Source organism: Marmota flaviventris, chromosome 8 (assembly GCF_047511675.1).
Source record: "Marmota flaviventris isolate mMarFla1 chromosome 8, mMarFla1.hap1, whole genome shotgun sequence".
Lineage (NCBI taxonomy): Eukaryota > Metazoa > Chordata > Mammalia > Rodentia > Sciuridae > Marmota > Marmota flaviventris.
In genome coordinates, this window is record NC_092505.1 from 132,898,718 (window position 1) to 132,923,646 (window position 24,929).

General features: G+C 36.6%; 1 protein-coding gene and 1 pseudogene across 1 annotated transcript in view; one reads left to right on the forward strand and one right to left on the reverse strand.

The window, feature by feature from the left end:
* Dock3 (dedicator of cytokinesis 3) overlaps nt 1–24,929 on the reverse strand; it is a 589,868-nt gene that overhangs the window by 459,089 nt on the left and 105,850 nt on the right. The window lies entirely within an intron of this gene.
* LOC117794970 (serine/threonine-protein kinase 17A-like) lies at nt 1,424–24,877 on the forward strand (annotated as a pseudogene).

Sequence of the window (24,929 nt, forward strand, 5' to 3'; positions counted from 1 at the left end):
ATGTGAATATATGTGTTGGTGTGTTTGAGTGTGTAATTGCATGCATGTATGTATGGAATTTTTTTAAAAATAAATTCAAATAAACCATGATAAAGAATGGGGGAATGGAGGAAAAAAAGAGCAGATCATAAAAGAAAAAAAATAAAATGACAAACTGAAGCCCTAACACATTAAAAACTACATTAAAGGTAAATGGTCTGAATGTACTACCTTAAAAACAGAGGTATGAAGAGTCTCTACATGGACATGACCTACCTATATGTTATCTATAAAATAAAAAACACTTTAGAATCTAAATATAACAATGTAGACAAGTTTAAAGTAAGGATGAACAAAAACAATATGAATATTAATCAAAAAAGCAAGACATTACATAATAACAGAGGGCCAACTATCAAAAAATATAACAACAATAAATGTATATCCACCAAACTACAACTACAAAATGTGTGAAGAAAAACAGATAGAGTGGCAGAAAATACCAAAATCAAAAATTATAATTTATAAAATATTAAAAATCAGCAACCATGAAGAACCTGACCACACCATCAATCACAGGTTCTAATGACATTCATAGAACATCCTCCTAATTGAAGAGTATGTATTCTTTACAAGTGTCAACATATATCAAGATGGATCATATCCTTGGGTGGGTGAGCCTCAGAAGGTTTAAAAGAAATAAAATCACATACAGAGAATATTATTCAACTACAACAGAATCAAACTAGTAATCAACAGCTGAGAGAAAATTCTTCAAACATTTAGGAATAAAAAACATACTACTATATAATCCATGTATTAAAGGGGAATTCTCATGGACATCAAAAATTAAATTAGACTGAATGAAAATGATAATAAAGAGGAAAAAGGCAAAAAGGTGGGACAGAAATTCATTTTACATGACTTTGCAAGTGAGAAGAATCAAGGCAACACAAGAGAGACTATAGACTCCAAGGAGAAAAGTAAGGGAAAATGATAAGAGTTAATAAGAAGTGATGGGACTCTAAACAGCATGGGCATTCATAAAAAAAAATGTAAAGTAAGGCATGAAACAGGTTTCAACAGTTAGGACCCATAGCAAGAGAGGGGAACATATACCACAAGGACAAGCTAAGCTAGAAAATGCACACAACCAGATGACTGAAGACTGGCAGTCTTAACTGCAGGAGAAATTCACATTTAATACAAACTTTAAATCCAGTTTGGGAATTTGGTCTGACTCCTCCCAAACAGCAAAGTTGCTTTAAGAGAAAAAAAATCAATACACTGCTCAGAAAACTATCAGAATGCTACAACCAGGAACCAACCATCTTGAAAGGTGTTCTACAGTGAGAAATTCACTGCTCTTGAGAGCAGAAAACTTAGTAACAACCACAATTCAGGGTTCCTATGGGCACCCTGACAAATTTTACTGGGAATACCGATGAACCCAAGCCCACTGAAAGGCTTTAGCAGCAGAAAGCATGAATTGAAAAGTGACCATGAAGGTAAGAGTAGGTGGTGGTCCTTCCCTCTGGGATGAGGGCTGAGACCAGTCCTATGTAGCTCAGATCAGAGAGCACTGAAACTGGGATGACAAATCACTCAATTCCTGCAGTCCTGGCTTCAGGATAGAATTTGATTTGACTGCTCCTACCACACAGCCTGGGACATCTGGATGTACATAATAGCGTGGGTATTTGCCATGGTGCATGGCTCATTGACAGCAGTTCACAGGGCTCAATATATATGCACCACATAACATCAAAACTCAGCTGGTAAGAGTGGTTAGCTGTGGCCCAGACATTGACCATAATGCTGGACAGAAAACTGAAGGACTCTCAAGCAAATGTGTATATTCCAAGAAAGATAACTCCAATCCAAACACCATGAATTGTGATTATAAATAGTAAGTAGATTCATCACTACAAACTCATACATGCATGGAAATCAATTTCAGTTCACGATCTCCCTTTTCCTTCACCACTTTCCTCCAGAACTTCACCCACCAACCTCCCCTTCTCCTTCTTTTAATCTACCAGACTTCCTTTTGCTCATCTATTAATTTGTATTTGATTGGTTCTTTCTGTAATCATATCCTTCCCTCTCCTTTTCCTTTATTTTACTAGCTTCATCATATGAAAGAAGAAATTTGACCTTTTGAGTTTCTCAGTTTGGCTTATTTCACATAGCATGATGTTCTGCATTTATATCCATTTAACAGTGTGTATGTGTGTGTGTTTGTGTGTGTGTACAGCACAATTTTTTAATCCATTCATCTATTGACAGGCATTCTGGGTCAATTCCATAATTTAGCTATTGTGAATTGTGCTGCTATAAAGGTTGATGTGGCAGTGTCACTCTAGTATGCCAATGTCAGATCTTTGGTAAAAATACCTAGGAATGGAATAGCTAGGTCATATGGTGATTCAATCCCTACTATTGTTGAAGAATCTCTACACTGCTTTCCAGAGTGCTAATACTAGTCTACAATTCTATAAACAATGTATGAGTGTGCCATTTTCCCCACTTCATCAGCATTTATAGTTTGTATTCTTTTTTTTATTTGCTATATATGACAGCAGAATTCATTAAAATTCATATAACACATATAGAGCAAAATTTTTTATATCTCTGGTTATACACAAAGTTGAGTATAACCATTCGCGTCTTCATACACGTACTTCATACATGTCCATCTTATTCCACCTTCTCTCCTACCTGCATGCCCTCTCCCTTCCCTCCCTCTCCTTTGCCCTATCTAGAGTTCATCTAATCTTCCCATGTCCCACCAACCCCATTATGAATCAGCATCCTTAAATCAGAGAAAACATTCAGGATTTGGTTTTGAGGATTGGCTTATTTCACTTAGCATTATATTCTCAAAGTCCATCCATTTACCTGCAAATTCCATGATTTTATTCTCTTTTATTGCTGGGTAATATTCCATTGTATATACATACCACATTTTCCTTATCCATTCATCTACTGAAGAGCATCTAGGTTTGTTTCACAGTTTAGCTGTTGTTAATTGTGCTGCTATAAACATTGATGTGGCTGTGTCCCTGTAGTGTGCTGTTTTTAAGTCTTTTGGATATAGATCAAGGAGTGGAATAGCCGGATCAAATGGTGGTTCCATTCCCAGTTTTCCAAGGAATCTCCAAACTGCTTTCCATATTGGCTGCACCAATTTGCAGTCCCACAAGCAATGTATGAGTGTCAGGAACTGCCTTGGATGCAGACACCTTTAAGTTCTGAACAATTATTGCACCGTAACTTGGGCATGAACTCAGTTCAGATAACAAGGCATGGCTCCAGAAGTAGGCATCACCTGCTAGAGTTGAGTTACACTCATCTGTTCCTTTGTAATCCTACCCCTTTGCTCTTTTGGGGATAGAATATTCCATGGAACAGCCTACCCAATAAAACCTAGGTTTGAGGCATGCTCTCTTTCTTGCCTGCCTTGCTTCCTTTGTGAGGGCTGGGTCAGAGGAGCTGTCACAAAACCCAAAGGAAAAGGTATTTCTCTGTCTCTATGTGTTTATTTTGTGCCAGCCCAGTTCACCTGGAGTGACTGACTGATTTAGCTGTGTGTCGCAACAAATGGTGACCCATGTGGAGACTCCAGGGTGAACCTTAGAAATTTAGTAGGTTTGGAATTTCTCTCCAGAAGTTAAGCATGCTTAGGATTTCAAGAATACTGTGGGCTGCACTGAAGAAAATAAGTGAAATAGACAGAAGAAAAATTTGTGACGTTAAACTAATAATATCTTGGCTTTTTCATCTTTAGAAAGATAAAAAATTATTTTTACAATTCTATAGACCATAAATAACTGTAAAGAATTATAAAGGTGATTAATGGGATATGTTGCTAAGCTTGGTTCTCTCCAATGGGAAAAGCACATTTGTAGATTTTTTGTGATTGTTTTTGTAAATTTTTATATTTTGAAATATTAGAAAAGAATTTTTTGGAATTTATATGCTAGAAATCAATGTTTGGAGAGTGAGAAGAAAAAAAACTTTCATGTTGAGACTTGATGCTGGGGATTTTCTACTTCTAGAGAGGCAAATTTCAGGGTTTTTTGCTGTTTTTTAGAGGTGCTCAAACAATTTACATTGAGTCTCTTCACTGTATTCTTGTCCTACCAAGGTCAAAATAGCTGTAAATCATCCACTGAGGATACAAGACTCTAGCCTTGGCTCCCAAAGGGGTCTGTAGCTAGACCCACTGCCAACAATGCTTTTGGCCCTTAAAACAACCTGGCCTGGGTGCCAAACGCAGACTGCCTTAAGATCTGATAATAACGCTGCCATCTGCCATTAAAACTCACTTTTAAAGAGCCCACAAGCTGCGAAGGGAAAATACAAAAGACAGAACACACACATTGAGGGGAAGATATAGGGAAATGGTCCATTAATTGCGAGACTGCTAACACGGAAGCAGGTTGCAGAGACAATGCAAGCCACTGCCCATTCCTTGGTTCCTGCCTGGGGTGGGGAATGTGGACAAATTCAATGGAGTGCAACTGAAGCTCAGGGACCCTTAGCCCAGGACAATGGGAACCAGGCAGCTTGTGGCACCGACCACAACCAACAGCTCCAAGCTGTTCCATCACCATGGTAACCGCAAAGCCTGGCAAGGCCTAGCCCTTCCTAATCCTGCCCTTTGCATTTTCATGGGTTTCCCATTGGTCCTTCCACTGTCACTCAGAAAGGGCTTCTAGTTCCACCTTCCAGCCACTAACCTGTACTTCCTGATTCACACAGATCTACTACCAAAGCTACATAGAGCCTGCATTTTTAAGAATGCCCACCTGTAGGTACTAAAAAAAGCTATCTGTTTCAGGCAAAATCTAATTTCACAGGCTTCTATGTTGCTGCCCTAATTCTAACCATGTTCTCAAAGCTAAATAATCTGATTTTTATCCATCAACAGGTTCCCTTAGAAATTCTTTAAAGCTATATTATTAAGAAAAATTACAGACATAATATACAAATTATTAGAGTTTATTTTTGGAGATTATGAGGATGCTGCATTTTGCTCATAGCAGGAACAAAAGCCAGCAACCTGAGAAAATTTTCTCATGATGTTCCCATGATGATCAAAAAATCCTTATTTTCATTTCTAACTATATAAATACAAAAAATAAATAAATGTATTCACTGGGATCTTATTTGAACTACATTAAGGGTCCACATAGTTAAAAGTAAGTTGGAACGGATCCAAATATTTTAAGAACCACATGGTTTCATTAGGTTGACATAATTATAAACTATACTTGATGCATATTTTTCCAGGTATTTAATCCATACTCTTTTCATAAGATAATTGAAATGTCTATTCATTTAGTTAATATGTATCTATCTGTTATTAATCATTTTCCTTAAACAGAAAACATACACATAATCTACATATACATTTATCTGATGGTCTGCTTTTATAATTAGAAAAATATAAAAGAAATATATTTTACTATAAAAAAATTTTCCTTCAAGAGAAACCATCAAGTAATCTCCAATTCTCAAATTATTGTACAAACTTTTGTAAGATGATAAACAAATATGATTCTGTCAGCAAAGATGTCTAAGGGCTTTAACTATATTTTCATTGAGATATTTCTTCTTATAAAGGTACAATAATTTGTTTAGATTCTAAGGTTTACAGAAATTGTTCCAAAGTATAACAAAAAAAAAATTATAAAAGGAGAAGAAGATACTTCCAGAGAGAGGAAGAACACATTTGAGGTCCTAAGAAGAAGAAAGTAATCATTTTGGGGTAAAACAAGGTATTTATATTCTAGATTAGAATGACTAAGGAATTTTGCTAAATAAGGAAATCCTTAATTCATTATCTAGACAGATGATATAGAAAGTTAAAACAATTTAAAAAACAGATTTATGTATAACTAGACTGAGTATAGTAATTTGAACTGATTAATTCTAGGATATTTCAGACTTTTCCCCCTTATTTTATTATACTAATATGAACCAAGATTTTGTCCATATTTTTACATTATAAAGACCTGTTATAAAGTTAAGTTTATTTCCATTAAGTAAAGTCTTTATTTGCCTAGTGAATCTTGATGTTTAAGACAAGGATTGATTTTGGTGAATAAATCCACATCCTTCATTAAACAATAAATATTTTAAAATGCTGACTTAAATTCCAATTTTGACAATTCTCCTTAGAGGCTAAAATTGATTAATTCAAAGACATCATTAGATGTTTATGGCCTTTGGGAGAACATTTTATTAGGATTGGTGTTCTCCAAATTAAAGTTGTACATTAGTTTTGAACAATAAAAGTTGCAAACTTTGTTGAAAATTCATTTGTATTATATAAGTTCTCTGACTGGACCTATTATCCATAAAAAATATGGTAAGATTTATATACTACTCCCTACACTGGGAAGTAACCTTAATCATATTTTCTAAAAGACAATTAAGAGACACTGATTTAAAGGACAATATTCTGAGATATAGAGATATTTTGAGACTTTCTCTCAGAGATTGAGGGTTCTTTTTAAATTAATAGGATGGATCAACTAGTCTATATACTGGGAAATTACAATAATCAATAAAAAGTATCTCATTTTCATATCTAGCCTCAACTACTATCATCAAAGAAGGCCTTAAAAAATTACCTACTACAAAGAAAGATCAAAGGGAACCTCTCAAACTTAATATAGACCAAAACAGATTCAGGGAGATTTTTCAAAAAATCCAAATTCATGTATTATTTCAAAATTTATGCCAGATGTCTCACCTTATTTAGAGAAATATTATGCTATTGCTTAACTAACCTTTAAAATAGATGGCTGTTTAAAAACAGTTTTAAAGGAGATTTATCTTAACCATGTCCCAGTAACACAAAATAAAAACAAGCCTGACAGTTTGTATGGAACACAGACAACCCCCCAAAACAGATATCCATCAGGTAAACAAAATGCCTAAAAAATAATTTTAGTAAGACTTTTTTAAAAATCCTACTATTTTCATAGAAAGCCCCAAAGGACTTTATAGAATTTATAAATTTGAATTTATAGAGGGCCACCCAATTTCAAAGGATTACAAAAATTGGCATGATCCTAATCAAATTTAGCTGTTACCCCACATTTATACAGAGATCAAATAAAAGAAATAAAAAACATACAGACAGAAAGAGATTAAAATGCAAATCCTAGGCCCAAGAAAAATAAGCTACCTGGGTAAAAATTTTACTCCTCTTCTAAGCTATAAAAAAGCTTTGAAAGCCTGTAAACATTAAAACAGGGCTTTACATCGAGCTCCTGTCAATACTTTATCACTGAGAAAAAAGACTCTAGAAATAGTTATCCCTAAAATATTAGACAGACATAAATAAATCAGCTCAACAGCCGATGGCTTATTTCAATAAGAAATTTAACAAGATAGACATTTTCTCAACTTTAATAATATGAGGTAATGCCCTACATACATTGATGTTTTTGAAATTAGTAAAGTCATAAATTATACATAATTATTAGAGCTAATTTTGCTACATTAAGTAATTAAGGATGTTCATGCAACTGTTTCTTTATATGAGAGGATTATTTTGACATGGATCCCTCAAAATGCCATCTTTTTTTTAAAAAAACATTTATTCTTTAGTTGTATATGGACACAATACCTTTATTTAGTTTTTAAGTGGTGCTGAGGATTGAACCCACATGAATCACACATGCTAGGCGAGCGATTTTCCTCTGAGCCACAACCCCAGCCCTCAAAATGCCATCTTAAACAATACTGGTGACTTGTTCTTACCCACTGATGTTTGAGATACTAATTCTCCACACTTGGATCAACAATGAGCATTATAACAATGATGACCATTTTTCATAGATTGCTAGATGAAAAATTATTCATTTTTCTATTTCATTATTCTTACCAGTAAAAAACAAAATATCTTCTCTAGGTTTATTTAACATGTGTACTTCCTATTTTGAATAGATGTTGATATTTTTTTCATGCCCCTAGTAAACACCACCATTCCTAATTTAAAAGCTCTGTCTCTAGCCTCATCACAAATTGAGTTAATTATTTAAGTTAATATAAAACTAATTTCAAAATATAAATTTTCATGTACAACTTATTTTTAATTATTGGGTAATTCTGTTAAAGTCAAAATCAAGTAATACAATTAATAACTTGTATTTAACATGGTTTCTATGTTTCTATTTAACATGGTCCCTTTCAATTCATTAATATTAAACTTGACATAACTAGTAGATGGCCTTTGTCAAGTTTTATAATAAATCTTTTTTATTATTTAAATACTTGTACTATTGTCTATAACTTAAAAACTAGTGATACTATGACTTATGCCAAGCCTGTGCTCAATTTTATTAAATAAAAGGGGGGGTGGGGACAGGACCCTATAGGCACATAATAGCTCTTATAAAATCTTTTTAAAATTTTTCTTAATTGTGATACTGAGAGTCTTACTGCTGCTGAACATGATTTAGTAAGCTAAATCAAATTTCAAAGATAAGAGTTTAAACTGGTCATCATAGAAAGGTTGAAAACCCTGACACAGGAAGGTAAATCTCCCAACTGAAGAGTTTATAGCCATGCAGCTTCATGAGCTTGTCAGGTAAGTAAAAGTTATGAACAAACTTCTATTAACCCATTTTTCAGGTCTACCTTTAATGTCCCTTGCAGTTTGGACTGGAAAGTCCACCCATGAAACTACATTAATTGTAATGACTGTAATGGTCATTTATATGTATATGTTCATCCTATGGTAAACAGGCTGGCAGTATCTTTTGAGAAAAATATAGCATATGAGAAACCTTAACCAGCCAATTCTGCTGATCCTTAGAAATTAAGACTATATATCTGGACAATTGTCAAAAGAGAAAGACTGTTGAAATATAACTTTCCTATACAGACCAGTTATTAACATAAAATATCCACCAATGTATTATTGCCCTAATCATACTACAATAGAAATTGACAACTTCTCTAAGCAAACGGAATGTTCATGTGTCTTGCCAGTACAACATAAGGTGTCCAGAAATAGTATATATATTTTAGGTTGGTCTACAATTACATGAGGATGCTATAACTCCTAGAAACTTAATTCTCAGTGAGATGACACCCAAAAGGATGTTTTGATGTTTGACTTCTGCCTTCAGAATATTTACATTACTGACAGACCTAAAAGACTTCTTAAATGTGAGACTTGAGAGAAAGCATGGTTAAATATCCTGTAACCTATAAAAGGTACAACTTGCCTAATTGTATCACTAGTTATAGTAGAGAAAAAGGACATTGATCTTTCATCAATGTTCCTTTGTCCTACTGCCAGCTAGCATGCTGAAGTTAACAATCAGGCCTTGAAACAGGTGCATGCCAATTAACCAAACCTAGGCAAGTTCTTGATCTCATGATCCAAGAAGTGATACTTAAAAAATTATTCACTGTTCCTACAATACAGCCATTGTGGCTATAAATTAAAACTTAAAACATATGGGTTTTCTTAATAATTTGACTTAAATTACTCCCAAGATCCTTCATAGTCAGATCAGTGCTGATAGAAGGATTCAAACTAAGTTAAAATGCTCTAGAAGCCACTATAATGAATAATGCGAATCAGCCATGCCAAATAAAGATGTCTCTGTTACTATGACCAAACAGAATGCTTTCCAATAAAATTGGGGAAAGATTAAGAATCTTCTGGTGAGTGTTTAGCAGAGTACTTATAATAATCTGGATCATTCAAAGTTAATTGAATGACTTTGATGCTAAGAATGTTGAAACATTCTCTATAGTATGTTATTGAAATGATATGTTTTCTACTAATTCCTTTTGTGTTTCAATAGTAAATCATGAAAAACTTGGATAAAGATTCCAGTGACTGAAAGATATAATTCACCAGTTGCCTTTATTTATATTAAGAAAGGGGGAATATGTTGGAAGCTGCCCTGGATGCAGATGCCTTTAAGTAGTGATGCACCAGGGTTCTAAACAATTATTGTATCCCAGCTTGGGTGCTACCCCAGCTCGGATACCAAGGCATGGCTCCACAAGTAGGTGTCACACCCGCTGGGGTTGAGTTTATACTCAACCTTTGCCCTTTTAGGGATAGAATATTCCACGAAACAGCCTCCCCTAGTAAAACCCAGGTTCAAGGCATGCTCTCTTTCTTGCCTGCCTTGCCTCGTTTGGGGGATGTGGGTCAGAGGAGCCATCACAGAACTCAAAAAAAAAAAAAAAAAAAGGTATTTCTCTCTGTGTGATTATTTCATGCCAGCCAAGTTCACCTGGAGTGACTCTGAATGGTTTAGTAGTGTGTCATGACATGAGTGTGCCTTTTTCTCCACATCCTTGTCAACACTTATTGTTGTTCGCATTGTTAATAGCTGCCATTCTAACTGGGAGTGGACTCAACAACATATTCCATAAAACATCTTAAAAACTCTACATTTATATAGAGTCTCTAGAATTATAAAAACAGGATTTTTCTTTCTAAAGACAAAATATTTCCAAATATTAGAAAAATTCATGTCACAGATTTTTCTTCTAATTCACTTACTTTCTACAATTCAGTCCACAATACTCTGCAATTCTAAGGATGCTTAACTTCTGAAGAGAAATTCCAAATATACTAAATATAGAATCAGATCATTGGCACATAGTGTTAACTTATTCTTTTCCTATCCATATCCCTTTAATTTCTTTTATCTGTCTAATTCTTCCGGCTAGTGTTTCAAGAACTATGTTAAATACAGTGGTGAAAGAGGTCTTCCCCGACATGCTCCTGTTTTTGAAGGGCATACTTTCAATTTTTCTCCATATAGAATGATGTTGACTTCAGGCTTAGCATAGATAGCTTTTACGATATTGAGGTATGTTCCTGTTATCCCTAGTTTTTCTAGTATTTTGAACATGAATGGGTGCTGTATTTTCTCAAATGCTTTTTCTATATCTATTGATGTAATAAATTACATTTTTTCATTTCCATGTGTTGAGCCAACCTTGCATGCCTAGGATGAACTCCACTTGATTGTGGTGCACTCTTTTTGATATGTTTTGTATTCAATTTATCAGAATTTCATTTAGAATTTTTGTACCTATGTTCATTAGAGATATTGAACTCAAGTTTTCTTTCTTTGATGTGTCTTTGCCTGGTTTTGGTTTCAGGGTGATATTGGCCTCCCAGAATGAGTTTGGAAGTGCTCTCTCTTTTTCTATTTCCTGACAAGTTGAAGAGTATTGGTATTAGTTCTTCCATAAAAGTCTTTTTTTTTCAACCTAAGACAATACATTTTATTTAAGATAAGTAACATTTAATGATTTAAAATTCTTTTTTTTCTTTACTTTTATTGGTTATTCAAAACATTACAAAACTCTAGACATATCATATTTCATACATTCGATTCAAGAGGGTTATGAGATCACATTTTTACCCCAAATACAGATTGGAGAATCACATCGATTACACATCCACATTTTTCATAATGCCATATTACTAACTGTTGTATTCTGCTACCTTTCCTATCCTCTACTATCCCCCCTCCCCTCCCCTCCCCTCTTCTCTCTCTACCACATCTGTTGTAATTTAATTCTTCCCCTTGTTTTTTTTTTCGCTTCCCCCTCACAACCTCTTATATGTAATTTTGTATAACAATGAGGGTTCTCCTTCCATATCCATGCAATTTCCCTTTTCTCTCCCTTTCCCTCCCACCTCATGTCTCTGTTTAAAGTTCATCTTTTCCTCCTGCTCTTCCTCCCTCTCAGTTCTTAGTTGCACTCATTATATCAAAGAAGACATTTGGCATTTGTTTTTAGGGATTGGCTAGCTTCACTTAGCATAATCTGCTCTAAAGCCATCCATTTCCCTGCAAATTCTATGATTTTGTCATTTTTTAGTGCTGCGTAATACTCCATTGTGTATAAATGCCACATTTTTTTTATCCATTCGTCTATTGAAGGGCATCTGGGTTGGTTCCACAGTCTTGCTATTGTGAATTGTGCTGCTATGAACATCGATGTAGCAGTATCCCTGTAGCACACTCTTTTAAGGTCTTCAGGGAATAGTCCAAGAAGGGCAATAGCTGGGTCAAATGGTAGTTCCGTTCCCAGCTTTCCCAGAAATCTCCATACCGCATTCCAAATTGGCCGCCCCAATTTGCAGTCCCACCAGCAATGTACAAGAGTACCCTTTTCCCCACATCCTCGCCAGCACTTGTTGTTGTTTGACTTCATAATGGCTGCCAATCTTACTGGAGTGAGATGGTATCTTAGGGTGGTTTTGATTTGCATTTCTCTGACTGCTAGAGATGGTGAGCATTTTTTCATGTACTTGTTGATTCACTGTATGTCATCCTCTGAGAAGTGTCTGTTCAGGTCTTTGGCCCATTTGTTGATTGGGTTATTTGTTATCTTATTGTTTAATTTTTTGAGTTCTTTGTATACTCTGGATATTAGGGCTCTATCTGAAGTGTGAGGAGTAAAAATTTGTTCCCAGGATGTAGGCTCCCTGTTTACCTCTCTTATTGTTTCTCTTGCTGAGAAAAAAACTTTTTAGTTTGAGTAAGTCCCATTTGTTGATTCTAGTTATTAACTCTTGTGCTATGGGTGTCCTATTAAGGAATTTGGAGCCCGACCCCACAATATGTAGATCGGAGCCAACTTTTTCTTCTATAAGGCGCAGAGTCTCTGATTTGATATCAAGCTCTTTGATCCATTTTGAGTTAACTTTTGTGCATGGCGAGAGAAAGGGATTCAGTTTCATTTTGTTGCATATGGATTTCCAGTTTTCCCAGCACCATTTGTTGAAGATGCTATCCTTCCTCCATTGCATGCTTTTAGCCCTTTTATCAAATATAAGAAAGTTGTAATTTTGTGGATTGGTCTCTGTGTCCTCTATTCTGTACCATTGGTCCAACCGCCTGTTTTGGTACCAGTACCATGCTGTTTTTGTTACTATTGCTCTGTAGTACAGTTTGAAATCTGGTATCGCTATACCGTCTGATTCACACTTCCTGCTTAGCATTGTTTTTGCTATTCTGGGTCTTTTGTTTTTCCATATGAATTTCATGATTGCTACATCTATTTCTACAAGAAATGCCATTGGGATTTTGATTGGCATTGCATTAAACCTATAGAGAACTTTGGGTAATATCGCCATTTTGATGATGTTAACTTCCTATCCATGAACAGGGTATATTTTTCCATCTTCTAAGGTCTTCTTCTATTTCTCTCTTTAGGGTTCTGTAGTTTTCATTGTATAAATCTTTCACATCTTTTGTTAGGTTGATTCCCAAGTATTTTATTTTTTTTGAGGATATTGTGAATGGGGTGGTTGTCCTCATTTCCATTTCAGAAGATTTGTCGCTGATATACAGGAATGCCTTTGATTTATGCGTGTTGATTTTATATCCTGCCACTTTGCTAAATTCACTTATTAGCTCTAGTAGTTTCTTTGTAGACCCTTTTGGGTCTGTTAGATATATTATCATATCATCCGCATATAGTGAAAATTTAAGTTCTTCTTTTCCTATTTTTATGCCTTTAATTTCTTTTGTCTGTCTAATTGCTCTGGCTAGTATTTCGAGGACTAAATTGAATAGAAGTGGTGAGAGAGGGCATCCCTGTCAGAATAAAAGCAGATTTCTCAGCAAAAACTCTAAAAGCCAGGGAGACATGAAACATATTTAAGCCCTGAAAGAAAATAACTGCAACCTATATTATTATATCCAGCAAATTATCCTTCAGAATCAAATGAGAAAATAAAGGTACTTCAAGATAATATAAGAATAAATAATTCATAATCATGAAACCATCATCAAAAAAGATATTTAAAGGAATTTTACACACTGAAGCAGAAGCAACATAAACACAATCACAAAAGCAAAGTAAACAATAGCTCTCACCAGAGAAGTAAATATACAAATGATAGTAAGTAGGGAAGAATCAATCATTAACATAGTAAACCATCAAACCTCTAAAATAAATAAGTAAGAAATGAACATAGATTATTAAACTGTCCAGAAAACAAAAAGAAATCAATGACAGGAATTAGTACATACCTTTCAATAACTATGAAAATAAATTGTCTCAATTATCCAATTAAAAGATGCAGACTAGCTGAATGAATTTAAAAACAATACCCAACATTCTACTCCCTATGAGAAACTCACCTCACTGACAAAAACATATACAGAATGAAAGTAGGATTAAAAATAATATTTCAAACAAGTGGACTCTGAAAGCAAGGAGGAATATATTATTCATATTGAACAAAATAGACTTGAAACCAAAAATCAGCCTGAAGAGCAAAGAAGGTCACCACATATTGTTAAAAGGAATGCTCCATTAAGGTGATATAAAAATTGTAAACACATAGGCACCAAATATCGGAGAACCCAGTTTTATAAAATAAAGATATAAAGAGAGAAGCAGACTCCAATAAAACAAATGGATGAGTTCAATACCTCATTCTCACCAAAAGATAGTCCAGGATAATAAAATTTTAAAAAATTAACAAAAAAAGATGTGAGACAAATTACACTAGAGATCAAATGGACCTAACAGATAACAATAGAATCTTCCATCCAATGATGGTAGAGTGCATATTCTTTTATCAGTTATTTTCCAAAATAAGATCATATTTTAGGCCACAAAGCAAGCCTTAAGATATCGAAAACCCTAAAATAACTTCTTACAACATATCAGACCATAACAAAATGAAATTAGAAATCAATAACAAGAAAAACTGCAGAAACTATACAAATGCATGGAGATTTAAACAATACACTTGAACAGAGAGTTGGTCATTAACGAAACCAGGGGAGAAATTTTAAAATTCCTAAAATCAAATGGAAATGGAAACACAACATACCAGAAACTGTAGGCTGCACCACAATTACTCCTAAGATAGAAGTGTATAGCAATCGCTACCTATATATCAAAAAAAATTGAGATCTCAAATAAATAACCTAATGAGATATGTGTGTGTGTGTGTGTATCAAGGTATTGGGGGGGGGGGACAAGAATAAAGCAAACCTAAAATTAGTTTAGGGCTAGGGTTATAGCTCAGTTGGTAGAACACTTGCCTAACACATGTGAGGCACTGGATTCGATCCTCAGCATCACATAAAAATCAAATAAAGCCTGGGGTGGTGGCGAGTGTCCATGAATTCAGTCCTTGGTACCAAAAAAAAAAAAACAAGGTAGTGTCTTCATCTACTACAAAAAATAAAATTAGTTGAAAGAATAAACATCAGAGTAGAAACAATAGAAAACTAAATACAAAGGATCAATGAAAAAGAGAGTTGTTTCTTTGAAAAGATAAACAAGATCCTTAACTAAATTGACCAAAAAGATAAAGAGAGGAAAGAACTGATTTACTATAAATAAGAGGGGGGGGGAGGAAATATTACAACAGATACCACTGGAATTCAGAGGATCATTATGGACTAACTTGAAAAATTATATTCCAGCAAATTAAAAAATCTAGAAAAAAATGGACAATTTTCCAGATACATATGACCTACTAAACTGGACCATGGTGACAAAAAAAAAAAAAAAAACCCTAGTTAAATCAATAGTAAGCAATGAGACTGAAGCAGTAAGTATCCAAACAAAAAGTTCTGGGCTAGACAGACTCTCTAATTAATTTTATTAAACTTTGAAAAAATAATAGCTATGCTGGGCATGGTGTCACACATCTGTAATCCCAGCTCAGGAGGATCACGAGTTCAAAGCCAACCTTAGCAATGGTGACTCAGTGAGACCCTGACTCTAAATAAAATACAAAATAGGGTTTGGGATGTGTTTCCTTGGTCGAGTGCCCCCGAGTTCAATCCCCAGTACCAAATTATAATAATAACAGCAGCTACATTCCTCAAATTACTCCATGAAACAGGAAAGGAAGAAAGCCTTCCACATTCTACAATGCCAATATTACACTGCTACCAAAACCTGACAAAAACAAAGAAATGAAACTATACATTTATATCATTAATGAACAAAGCTGCAATTTTACTGAAAATAATTTCAAACTGAACTCAACAACCCATTAAAATAGACCATACACGGGCTGAGGCTGTAACTTAGCACATGTGATGCACTGTGTTCAATTGTCAGCACGACATAAAAATAAAGTAAGTTATTTCCATCTACAATTTAAAAAAATATTTTTTTAAATATCATACACCAGTCTGAGTGGTAGGCAAGTCCTTCGAGAGGGGCAGGGTCCAGTGCCAGGTGAAGGTGTCAGCGGCAGGTGAAGCTGTCTGCATCAGGTAGAGCGGGTCAACTGGAGGTGATCCCATTACCCGCCAGCTATGAGGAGAGAGCTGAGTAGCAGGAAAGGAAGAACTTCAGGATCCCTCTAGAGAAGTCTGGCAGTGGTGGCTCCTGCTTGGCTGACATCTCAGGCTCCACCCTCCAGCCTGCAAGTCGGAGTCAGAATGGAGTTGGAGATCCACACTGCTGTGCGCACAGCTCTGGCCAGAAGCTGAGCAGGAGTAAGTTCAGCCCTGGCCAGGAACTGGGCAGGAGTAAGTCTGCCTTGGTGAGGAAATGTATAAAGAAAGATTCTAGAAAAGAACTTGCAGTTCATGAGAAAAAAAAGAAAACGCCAAGACTGTCGGGTTGAAATAATTCATGAGACTATTGTACTTGAACTAGCACAGGACAATCCTTGGGTCATTAATTTACATGAAGTTTATGGAACTCCATCAGAAATTATCTTGGTTCTGGAATATATTATTGCAGGTAAAATTTTTAACCAATGTGATGCAGACAGAGAAGAGCTTTTAAAGAAAAAGATGTTCAAAGACTCATGAGACAGATGTTAGAAAGTGTCCACTTTTTACATACTCATGATGTAGTTCATCTAGATTTGAAGGATTATGGCCAGTTTGACTTGGAACACAAAGTGCTTTTGACAAATGACAAGAGATTGATCCTGGAAAAGTCGCAGGAGCCAAATCATAAACACTAATTGCTGAGCAAGGTTTATAGAATTTTTCAGTATCCATGCATCTCAGTTCATCTATGGAAATGTCGTTAATGTCAGAAGACAGGAAGTACAGACTTTCGGAAATGAAAACAAAATTTTTTAAAACTTTTTATTTTTTTATTTATTTTCTTTGAACTGATGAAATTTAATAGGAGAGAAAGAATTCAGTGACAGTTCATATCAATGTGTTTCATATTAATGACAGACTGAATAAATGCTTGATTTTTTAATATTCATCTTGAACAGTGAAACTGAAATACTGTAAAATTTTTTTTTCTTTTCTTTTATTGGTTGTTCAAAACATTACAAAGCTCATGATATATCATCTTTCATACATTTGACTCAATTGGGTTATGAACTCCCATTTTTACCCCATATACGAATTGCAGAATCACATCGGTTACACATTCACATTTTTACATAATGGCATATTAGTGACTGTTGTATTCTGCTACCTTTCCTATCCCCTACTAACCCCCCTCCCCTCTCCTCCCATCTTCCCTCTCTATCTCATCTGCTGTTATTCAATTCTCTCCATTATTCCCCCCCCTTTCCACTCACAACCTCTTATATGTAATTTTGTGTAACATTGAGGGTCTCCTACCATTTCCATATGCTTTCCCTTCTCTCTCCCTTTCTCTTCCCCCACTCGTCTTTGTTTAATGTTAATCTTTTCCTCATGCTCTTCCTCCCTGTTCTGTTCTTAGTTGCTCTCTTTATATCAAAGAAGACATTTGGCATTTGTTTTTTAAGGATTGGCTAGCTTCGCTTAGCATAATCTGCTCTAATGCCATCCACTTCCCTGCAAATTCTATGATTTTGTCATTTTTTAGTGCTGCGTAATACTCCATTGTGTATAGATGCCACATTTTTTTATCCATTCATCTATTGAAGGGCATCTAGGTTGGTTCCACAGTCTAGCTATTGTGAATTGTGCCGCTATGATCATTGATGTGGCAGTATCCCTATAGTACGCTCTTTTAAGATCCTCAGGGAATAGTCCGAGAAGGGCAATAGCTGGGTCAAGTGGTGGATCCATTCCCAGCTTTCCCAGAAATCTCCATACTGCTTTCCAAATTGGCCTCACCAATTTGCAGTCCCACAAGCAGTGAACAAGTGTACCCTTTTCCCCACATCCTCGCCAACACTTATTGTTGTTTGACTTCAGAATGGCTGCCAATCTTACTGGAGTGAGATGGTATCTTAGGGTGGTTTTGATTTGCAATTCTCTGACTGCTAGAGATGGTGAGCATTTTTTCATGTACTTGTTGATTGATTGTATGTCCTCCTCTGTGAAGTGCCTGTTCAGGTCCTTGGCCCATTTGTTGATTGGGTTATTTGTTATCTTATTGTTTAATTTTTTGAGTTCTTTGTATATTCTGGATATTGGGGCTCTATCTGATGTGTGAGGGGTAAAAATTTGTTCCCAGGATGTAGGCTCTCTATTTACCTCTCTTATTGTTTCTCTTGCTGAGAAAAAACATTTTAGTTTAAGTAAGTCCCATTTGTTTATTCTTGTTATTAACTCTTGTGCTATGGGTGTCCTATTAAGGAATTTGGAGCCTGAACCCACAGTATGTAGATCGTAGCCAACTTTTTCTTCTATCAGACGCAGTGTCTCTGATTTGATGTCTAAACTCCTTGATCCATTTTGTGTTAACTTTTGTGCATGGCGAGAGAAAGGGATTCAGTTTCATTTTGATGCATATGGATTTCCAATTTTCCCAGCACCATTTGTTGAAGATGCTATCCTTCCTCCATTGCATGTTTTTAGCCCCTTTATCAAATATAAGAAAGTTGTAATTTTCTGGATTGGTTTCTGTGTCCTCTATTCTGTACTATTGGTCCACCTGCCTGTTTTGGTACCAGTACCATGCTGTTTTTGTTACTATTGCTTTGTAGTACAGTTTGAACTCTGGTATCGCTATACCTCCAGATTCACACTTCCTGCTTAGAATTGCTTTTGCTATTCTGGGTCTTTTGTTTTTCCATATGAATTTCATGATTGCTACATCTATTTCTACAAGAAATGCCGTTGGGATTTTGATTGGCATTGCATTAAACTTGTAGAGAACTTTGGGTAATATCACCATTTTGATGATGTTAGTTCTGCCTATCCATGAACAGGGTACATTTTTCCATCTTCTAAGATCTTCTATCTCTCTCTTTAGGGTTCTGTAGTTTTCATTATATAAATTTTTCACCTCTTTTGTTAGGTTGATTCCCAAGTATCTTTTTTTTTTTTTGAGGATATTGTGAATGGAGTGGTTTTCCTCATTTCCATTTCAGAAGTTTTGTTTCTGATATACAGGAATGCCTTTGATTTATGCGTGTTGATTTTATATCCTGCCACTTTGCTGAATTCATTTATTAACTGTAGCAGTTTCTTTGTAGACCCTTTTGGGTCTGTTAAATATATTATCATGCCATCCACAAATAGCGATAATTTAAGTTCTTCTTTTCCTATTTTTATGCCTTTAATTTCTTTTGTCTGTCTAATTGCTCTGACTAGTATTTCAAGAACTAAATTGAAGTGGTGATAGAGGGCATCCCTGTCTTGTTCCAGATTTTAGAGGGAATGCCTTCAGTTTTTCTCCATTTAGGATGATGCTAGCCTGAGGTTTAGCATATATAGCTTTTACAATGTTGAGGTAAGTTCCTGTTATCCCTAGTTTTTCTAGTGTTTTAAACATAAAGGGATGCTGTACTTTGTCGAATGCTTTTTCTGCATCTATCGAGATGATCATATGGTTCTTGTCTTTAAGTCTATTGATGTGGTGAATAGCATTTATTGATTTCTGTATATTGAACCAGCCTTGCATCCCAGGGATGAATCCTACTTGATCATGGTGCACAATTTTTTTGATATGCTTTTGTATTCGATTCGCCAGGATTTTATTGAGAATTTTTGCATCCAAGTTCATTAGAGATATTGGTCTGTAGTTTTCTTTCTTTGAAGTGTCTTTGTCTGGTTTCGGGATTAGGGTGATGTTGGCCTCATAGAATGAATTTGGAAGAGCTCCTTCTTTTTCTATTTCTTGAAATAGCTTGAAAAGTACTGGTATTAATTCTTCTTTGAAGGTTTTGTAGAACTCCGCTGTATACCCATCCTGTCCAGGGCTTTTTTGGTTGGTAGTCTTTTGATGGCTTCTTCTATTTCTTCCTTTGTTATTGGTCTGTTTAAATTGTGTGTGTCTTCCTGACTCAATCTGGGCAGATCGTATGACTTAAGAAATTTATCGATATTTTCACTATCTTCTATCTTATTGGAATATAGGGTTTCAAAATACTTTCTAATTATCTTCTGTATTTCTGTAGTGTCTGTTGTGATATTACCTTTTTCATCCCGTATGTTAGTAATTTGAGTTCTCTCTCTTCTTCTCTTCGTTAGCATGGCTAAGGGCCTGTCAATCTTATTTATTTCTTCAAACAACCAACTTTTAGTTTTATCGATTTTTTCAATGGTTTTTTTTTGTTTCAATTTCATTGATTTCTGCTCTAATTTTAATTATTTCTTGTCTTCTACTACATTTGCTGTTGTGTTGCTCTTCCTTCTCTAGGTTTTTGAGGTGTAGTGTGAGTTCATTTATTTGTTGGTTTTTTCTTTTTTTTTTTTTTTTTTTTTTTTTTGAGGAAAGAACTCCAAGAAATGAATTTCCCTCTTAAAACTGCTTTCATTGTGTCCCATAGATTCCGGTATGTTGTGTCTGTATTGTCATTTGCCTGTAAGAATTTTTTTATCTCCTCCTTTATGTCTTCTGTAACCCATTGATCATTCAGTAACATATTGTTCATTTTCCATGTGATGTAGGATTTTTCCTTCCTTCTTTTATCATTGATTTCCAGTTTCATTCCATTATGATCAGATATGGTGCACGGTATTATCTCCACGCCTTTATATTTACTAAGAGTTGCCCTATGGCATAATATATGGTCTATCTTTGAGTAGGATCCATGTGCTGCTGAGAAGAACGTGTATCCACTTGATGATGGTTGATATATTCTATATATGTCGGTTAAGTCTAGGTTACTGATTGTGCTGTTGAGTTCTATAGTTTCTTTATTGAGTTTTTGTCTAGAGGATCTGTCTAATGGCGAGAGCGGTGTGTTGAAGTCACCCATAATTATTGTGTTGTGGTCTATTTGACTCTTGAACTTGAGGAGAGTTTGTTTTATGAACGTTGCAGCTCCATTGTTTGGTGCATACAAATTGAAAATTGTTATGTCTTGTTGGTGGATGGTTCCTTTTAACAGTATATAGTGTCCTTCTTTATCCCTTTTGATTAACTTAGGTTTGAAGTTGATTTTATTCGATATGAGTATGGCCACTCCTGCTTGCTTCCGAGAGCCATGTGAGTGGTATGATTTTTCCCAACCTTTTACCTTCAGCCTGTGTATGTCTTTTCCTGTCATATGAGTCTCCTGAAGGCAGCATATTGTTGGATTTGTTTTTTTGATCCAGGTTACTAGCCTATGTCTCTTGATTGGTGAGTTTAGGCCATTAACATTTAAGGTTACAATTGAAATATGATTTGTACTTCCAGTCATGTTTATTTATTTATTTATTTTAGTTTGGCTAGTTTTTACTTTTTGGTTATTTTCCTCCCCCTTTACTGAGAAACCTCCCGCTGTTAGTTTTGGGCACTATTTTTCAATTCCTCTTCTTGTAGTATTTTGCTCAAAATGCTTTGCAGTGCTGGTTTTCTGGCTGCGAATTCTTTTAGCTTTTGTTTATCGTGAAAGATTTTAATTTCATTGTCAAATCTGAAGCTTAGTTTTGCTGGATACAATATTCTTGGTTGGAATCCATTATTTTTCAGTGTTTGAAATACATTGTTCCAGGATCTTCTCGCTTTCAAAGTCTGTGATGAAAAATCAGTCGTTAACCTAATTGGTTTACCCCTGAATGTAATCTGCCTCATTTCTCTCGTAGCTTTTAATATTCTCTCCTTGTTCTGTATGTTGGCTATCTTCATAATTATATGTCTTGGAGTTGGTCTATTATGGTTTTGAATGTTTGGGGTCCTGTAGGCTTCCAGGATTTGGCAATCCATTCCATCTTTCATCTCTGGGAAGTTTTCTAGAATTATTTCCTTTAATATGTTGTCCATTCCTTTGGTTTGAATCTCTATGCCTTCTTCTATCCCAATGACTCTCAAATTTGGTTTTTTTTATGACATCCCATAACTCTTGAATAGATTGCTCATGGGATTTAATCATCTTTTCTGTGTTGACTATATTCTTTTCAAGTTGATAAACTTTGTCTTCATTATCTAATGTTCTGACTTCTATTTGATCTAGTCTATTTGTAATATTCTCGTTTGAGTTTTTAATTTGGTTTATAGTTTCCTGCATTTCTAGGATTACTGTTTGATTTTTTTTAAGATCTCTATCTCCTGGTAAAGCTCGTTCTTTGCCATTTGAATTTGTTTAATTCATTTTCAAAATATACTTTTATTGCTTGGACTTGCTGTCTCATGTCTTCTCTAATATTCCTTTCTATCTGAGTTAGGTATGCCTTGAGTTCTTTCCCTATCCCTGTTTCTGATGCTTCTAGGTCCTCCTGTAGAATTAAGTTGTCCTGCATTGTTTGTACTCCTTTTTTCCCTTGTTTTTTCATGATGTTCACGTTACTTTCCAGCTCTATTTGATTGCTGTGTTTCTGCTCTCTTGTATAGATTTGTTTTGGTTTTATATATCTCTGTTGTCTCTCCTTTGTTTTGGTAGACTATGTCTGCTAAAGTGGATTCCGCTGGGAAGGAATTCCGACGGTCGAGCTCCAGTGACGTCACCTCTCTGCTATGGCTGGCCCCAGGCTCCTTGTGTCCGAATGGGGGGGTGAGACTGGACTGTCTCTGGTTGGTTTCAGCTCCCGGTCGCTGGCGGGCGGGCGGTCTCCCGCAGCCCAGTCAGCCGGGCAGCGGGTGGGCTGTCGCCAGCGGGCGGGCGATCTCTAGCCGCCCAGTCGCGCAGTCGGTTGCCGGCGGGCGGGTGGTCTCCAGCCGCCCAGTCGCGCAGTCAGCGGGTGGGCTGTCGCCGGCAGGCGGGCGATCTCTAGCCGCCCAGTCACGCGGGCAGCCAGCGGGCGATCGGTCGCCGGCAGGCGGGCGGGCAGTCTCCAGCCGCCCAGTCGCGCAGGCAGCGAGCCGGCTTTTGCCGGCCGGCGGGCGATCTCTAGCCACCCAGTCGCGCGGGCAGCGGGTGGACTGTCGCCGGCGGGCGTGCTGTCTCCAGCTGCCCAGTTGCGAGGGCCTAGCCTCTAGTCCCCTGGTTTCTCCTGCTAGTCCTGGTTTCTCCTGCTAGACCATATTTCCCCTGAGTGATGCCTCTCGGCAGTTCAAACTGTACTCTGGGCCTGCCGTTTGTTGGGTGTGGAGGGTGTCTATTGGGAACCCCGGCACTCTATTGTTTTGATTTTTTCCGCTTGCCCCTCCCCCAGTGCTGGCTAGACAGGTTTCGTTTTCACCGCCGATGGGAGGGGGAGTTGAAAGTCAGGTGTCTCTAGTTTTCCCCGCGTCTTTATGCAGGCTCGCTCTGATAATCCCTCCCCCAGAAGGCCTAGGAAAGATTTTATGCGAATTCCCCGCTGTATGGGAGATGAGCTGTGTAACACACACCTGTTTCATTGTTGCAATCTGTTGGAGAGTGGCAGTGGTTACTTCAGCTCTCAAAGATCCTTTCTCCCTGCTTGCTGGTCGCTTCTCGGTGGTTCCCCGCCGTCTGTAGCCGCGGGGCGGGCCGCGCGGATCAGTCAGCCCGGATCTCCAGTCACACAGTTGGCTGTTTTATTGTTGCAATCCGTCGGAGAGTGGTGGTGGTTACTTCAGCTCTCCAAGATGGTGGCCGCTGGTTTCCTTGGTGGAGTTTCTGTTGTGGGGGATAGAACCGTACGGCTTCCTTCCCCGTCTGAAATCCCGAACTCAGCCCAGGGCTCAGTGGGGGCTCAGCCAGCAGGATTTCACAGAATCCGCAGCAACGTTTCTCCCTGCTTGTTGGTCGCTTCTCGGTGGTGCCCTGCCATCTGTAGCCGCGGGGCGCGCCGCGCGGATCAGCCAGCCCGGATCTCCCTTTAAAACTTTTTAAATGATTTTTATATTCTATTTCACAATTGCTTATCTTTTTGTGTGAAATTATCTTAGTCAATTTTCCCTTGGGTAAAAATTAGTCCAAGGATATGAACCACCTTGACCACCATATACTTCCTAATCCCCACCCTGTTTGAGACTGTGATGTCTGTTGGTGATAGCAATGACCTACAGCATCATAAACAGACTTGCATTATAAAGAGTACAGTCTATTCTCTGTATCTATGGGGTTTTTATTCACGGATTTAGCCAACCATAGAGTGAAAGTATTTGGGGGAAAAATTGCATCTGCACTGAACATTTTGTGTTACCTGGCTTTTTATCTCCACGACTATAAGACCTGACAAGAACAACTTGGAGGAGGAAAAGTTTATTTGAGGTACACAGTTTCTAAGGTCTCAGTCCATGTCACCTTACTCCATTGCTCTGTGCCTGAGCCTCAGAATATTCTGCTGACAAATAAATCTCCATTGGGTGACATTAAGATAGTTGATTTGGGCCTTTCAAGAATAATGAAGAACAGTGAAGAGCTCCAAGAAATTATGGGTACTCCTGAATATGTGGCTCCTTGAAATCCTTAGTTATGATCCTATCAGCATGACAACAGATATTTGTAGCATTGGAGTGTTGACCTATGTCATGCTTACAGGAATATCACCTTTCTTAGATGATAATAAACAGGAAACAATCTTGAACATCTCACAGACGAATTTTAAGCTATTCTGAGGAAGAATTTGATGATGTGTCTGAATCCGCTATTGACTTCATCAAAAGACTTTTAGTTAATAAACTAGAAGATGGAGCCACTGCTGAAGAATGACTCAAACACCCATGGTTGTCAATAGAGCAGTATTCAAGATCCTTTTTTTAGG